The following is a 4,932-nucleotide window of genomic DNA, read 5'->3' as shown; positions in this document are numbered from 1 at the left end:
TATTTTATATTTTAATTGATAACTATGTGTGCTTATTTCATTCCTCATAATGATTTTGTGAGTATTTTACTATCATCCCTAAATTGCTCATGCATGTTTGCTTAGAAAATCAAATTGATGACAAAAACCATACTGGAAAGACTCCAGGTGACTTCTTGGATATGTAAATAGATGGCTGCATTAGTGTCTGACCATCACAGTGATAAATTATGTTCTTTTATCAAAGGCTTTAGGTCAAGTAAACAAAGTCCTGTTTGTTCTATTTCTTCTCATACTTTGGCTTCTTTCTCATTAGCTCTAATTCATATTATTAGAAAAAAAATTAAATTATTCCTAGATTCTAAACTATTCAAGTTATAAATTATATTTTGCCATCATTTTTCCAGGACTTCTAGATAGATTTTAAAAGTAAATGTGTCTTTTCCTATCTATGGTATCAGTTACATATACTAATTTTTTGTTAGTATTCTCTTTACTATAGCAACAACAAAATAAAAAACCCTTCTCTTTTTCTGACAAAGTTAAATGTCTGCCTAGGCTTTTTTTTTTGTGAAAAGTTGTGCTTAAGCTCATGCTCTTAACAATTTGTTGCTAGTTAAAACAATGCTATCATTGTTTAAAAACAAAAAAAATACCTGTTGCTGTCGAGTTGATTCCGACTCATAGCAACACCAAGACACTCAGTTTCTGTGAATGCTGGTGGGATAATTTGGAAACGGATAGTAGTAAAGGTTGTACAACACGATGAACATAACAAATGTCACTGAACTGGACATATATTTTTACCACGATAAAAAATGAAAAACAAAACAATGCTACCAGTAAATATGGATATTTTATCACAGTACATAACACGTATTTATAGACATCTTGTGTATGCCTCATAACAACCTTACAAGATAGGTAGGTAGTATTATTATACCATCTTACGAATAAGAAAATTGAGATAAAAAGTCATTTTTTTCAAGGATGAGAATTCTCTAGCCCTCTTACAGTCTACTTTGGCACTGGTAGTTTTTCCTCCCAGTTTGAAACTTGGAATGGAGGCATCATGGTCAGTAGGCAATTATTTGGGGTGGGATAGTTCTACTGGGGCTCCACCTTTCTCCTCCTCTGACGGTGGAGCTCGGACACCAAGTCAGGGAGTCAGAAGCAACCTGCAGCTCATATTTGTATAAATTACGATCTGTGCATCCCAGTACACACTGCTCCAGGTGTTCTTCTTGCCTTTTTGCTTTTCAGCAATGTTCTCCCTGTGTTGACTTTTTCTCTTAGGAGTCGCTGCCATTGTATTGCCAGCTATTTCTGTTCTTGGTGGGCTCTTTAATGGGTATATGCCGTTCTTTTTGGTTGCTCAGCACCTGAAATCCCTGCTACAGACAGGAAATTCCCTACCACTTGAATCCTGGTGGGAGGCAGAGCCCGTAATTTCTGTTAAAGTTGACAATTCTGGATACCTGTTCTCCCACTGTTCAGATGACTTGCCTGTTTGCTCTCAGATCCATTTCCTCCTTTCCCTGCTTAACTCTGTACCACAGGAAACAACAACTGACTTCTGAGAGGTAGATTTGGCCAATGGAAGGCACTGATAGATGTGTAGAAGTTGGTAGGAACAGAAAATCTAGGTCATGGTATTGCTCCCTCTCTAATTTTGTCTCAAGTAGCATCTCTGTTGCAGCTCATCTTTGACTCTAGCTCCTGGGACAATTTCTTCGTACATGATCCCAACTTTCTCTAGGCATCCTCCCAATTGTAGTTATTGTAGTTCTACTTTCAAGCAGATCTCCTTCTCTTAAAGACTTTGGTAGCACCTGTTGTTCCTCTAGCCCCAGAAGTGTCAGTAACTTCCTACTGCTGCTAATCTCTGGGATGGCTCATTGTTCTCTGCTTGTCTGCTCAGCTTACCCAGAATCTGCATTACCTATCCACTATGTTTGTATTACCAAGTGGTTTCCTGGTCATACAAATGAGACTAGACTCTACTTCACTCTGTCTTCTTTATGGTTAAGAAGGTCTGTGTCCCAGGTTCCACCAATCAAAAGCACCCACTTTAGACTTTGGAAAGGCAGTTGTGGCCATGGTAAGGAGAGTACTCAACCACAGAGAACCTTCTCAGGAAGTCAAATGGATTATAGTGGAGGTTTCTGTGTCACTGGTACTACTAATGGTATCCATTGTCCCATCCCTGAGTTTCCAGGGGTACAAGCTGCAATATCCAGTGCTTAGTGGAAGCAGCAGCATTTCAGAAGTGTGATTTGGAGCATTGATTCTGGTTACTTACTAGCTGAGATCCTCAGCCTTCCAGGAAATTCTATACACAATTCATTCACTTGCCTAAGACAAGCGAATTAGTTTCTTTTGTTTGCAACTAAATACACTTACTGATACATGTTGAATTCTAGAAGTTACAATCTTGAAACCAACATAGAACAAGAAAATGTACGGTGGTAGTTGTAAGGAATGAGCTTGATTCTGGCCACTTCAGACAGTTCCAATGTAATTCTGCTTGACATCACGCTTGAATCCGAGATTTAGGGACAGTGATTTAGGGATGTTCTGGGTTAGAGGGTAGAGAGATATATTACAGGGATGTCTGTAAATCTCATCAGTCTTCAGTTTAGTTTTTCTCTTCAGCTTGCAGCAGTGTTGCCAGGATTTGTGTATCCATCCTCAGAGCTGTTTCAATAGAGCTTGGGAGATGGTTTGGCACTGTTCATTAGCCAAAATGTCACCACAGTATCCAGTTCCTGTAACATCATGCTCCGATTGATTGTTTATTTGCCTGCCTCTCCAGTGGGAGACTGAGTTACTTAACTGGCAAACACTGTCACTCTGCTACCTATTCCAAGACCTAGCAGAGAACAGGAAAGGCATTTGGCAAATGTTTATTGAATAAATGAATGGATTCTGAACCAGATTAAGAACTAAAAATTTGTTCAGCTTTTTTTTTTTTCCCTGAAAATAAAATCATGGAATCTAGAACCTTCCGTTTGGAGAGAATACACAATGTTATTTAGTTCATCTCTTTTATAGCCTCTTCCAGACTTTCTACCTGAAATCTCTATAACATCTCTACCATGATTGCTCACAACTATGACATCTTGGGAAAAACTTCCTTGTAAACGGTCAGTTATTCCTTCCTCTGTGTACAATATCACTTTGCATTTATCTGTACTATAATAATTACTGTATTGTACTGCAGTAATTTGTCTATTTGTCTTATCCTCTATCAGATTTGGAATACTGCAAGGGCTAGAACCATGTGCTATGAATTACATCTGCCTGTCTTAGTCATCTAGGGCTGCCATAACAGAAATACCACAAGTGGATGGTTTTAACGAAGAGAAGTTTATTTCCTTATAGTAAAGTAGGCTAAAAGTCCAAATTCAAGGCGTCAGCTCCAGGGGAAGGCTTTCTCTCTCTCAGCCTTCTCATCAGTGTTCCCCCAGACTAGAAGCTTCTTGGTGCAGGGACCCTTGTCCAAAGGACACACCCTGCTTATGGCACTGCTTTCTTGATGGTGTGAGGTTGCCCTGTCTCTCTGCCCGCTTCTGTCTTTTATATCTCAAGAGATTGCCTCAGGACACAATCCAGTCTTGTAGATCCAGTCCTGCCTTACTAACACAACTGCCACCCATCCTCCCTCATTAACATCATAGAAGCAGGTTTACAACATACAGGAAAATCACACAGTACCAGGAATCATGGCCTAGTCAAATTGATACATATTTTTGGAGGGACATAATTCAAACCGTGACACTGCCCCAATTCTTTACATAAACTCTGGCATATTTTAGGACTAAAGTTCTTCCTAGACTGCTTGGAGTGGGGCTATTACGCATAGTTTCAGTGAGACTTTTTTTTTTTAAAGTGCATATAACATTGCATGTGGAAACAGTTTTCTTTTGTATTTATTTTTTAAATTTATTTTATTTTTGTTGTTATTGTTGAGAATATGCACAGTAAAACATATACCAATTCAACATTTTCTACGTGTACAATTCAGTGACACTGATCATTCTTTGAGTTGTGCAACCATTCTCACCCTCCTTTTCTGAGTTGTTGTTCCTCCGCCATTAACATAAACTCACCGCCCCATAAGGTTCCTATCTAATCTTTCGAGTTGCTGTTGTTAATTTGGTATGTGTGTGTGTGTGCGTGCGCATGCTTTAAGTGAAGGTTTACAAAGCAAATTAGATTCCATTCAATAGTTTATACACAAATTATTCTATGACATTGGTTGCAATCCCCACAATGTGTCAGCATTCTCCCCGTTACCACCCTGAGTTCCCCATTTCCATTCATCTGGTTTTCCCTCCCTTTCCTGCCTTCTCATTTTTGCTTCTGGGCAGATGTTGTCCTTTTGGTCTCTTGTAGATGATTATTCTAAGGAGCACTTTCCTCATGTACATGTACTTTTCTGAAGGAAAGGTCCATAGGTGTTTGAATTTAACTTGACCAAACTACATATTAAATACTATTCATGACTATTCATGTTTTATTACATCTTACTTTTGTGCAATACATCACAACTATATCAGATCTGATACAATGCTATTGCCGTGAACATTCTTGCCATAATAAAATATGAAAATATAAGAAAAGGGAAGAGAAAGAAAAGCATGGAAAAAATAATCTTCTCTCTGAGTAACGTTCTCTTCCAAATCATTTTTCTCCATTAGGCAAGAGATTTCCCCACATCCTATGATGGTATTTTACCTGCAATGGAATGAGAAGGAAAGGATAGCACCGAAGTAGTAATTCTGACTTAATCCCATTGAAGCATTAATATCACTTTAAGAAAATACTCTGGAGGTCATCAATTTAAAATGTATATTGCTAAATTTTTCTTACCAGATTTTTTTCAGTCCACGATATTTTATCTGAATTCCTTGGGGGCCATGTAGGTTTTTTTAAAGTTCAGAATTATCT

Source organism: Trichechus manatus, unplaced genomic scaffold (genome assembly GCF_000243295.1).
Source record: "Trichechus manatus latirostris isolate Lorelei unplaced genomic scaffold, TriManLat1.0 scaffold00096, whole genome shotgun sequence".
Lineage (NCBI taxonomy): Eukaryota > Metazoa > Chordata > Mammalia > Sirenia > Trichechidae > Trichechus > Trichechus manatus.
The sequence above is the reverse complement of the archived record's forward strand: the minus strand, read 5'-3'. Positions refer to the sequence as shown.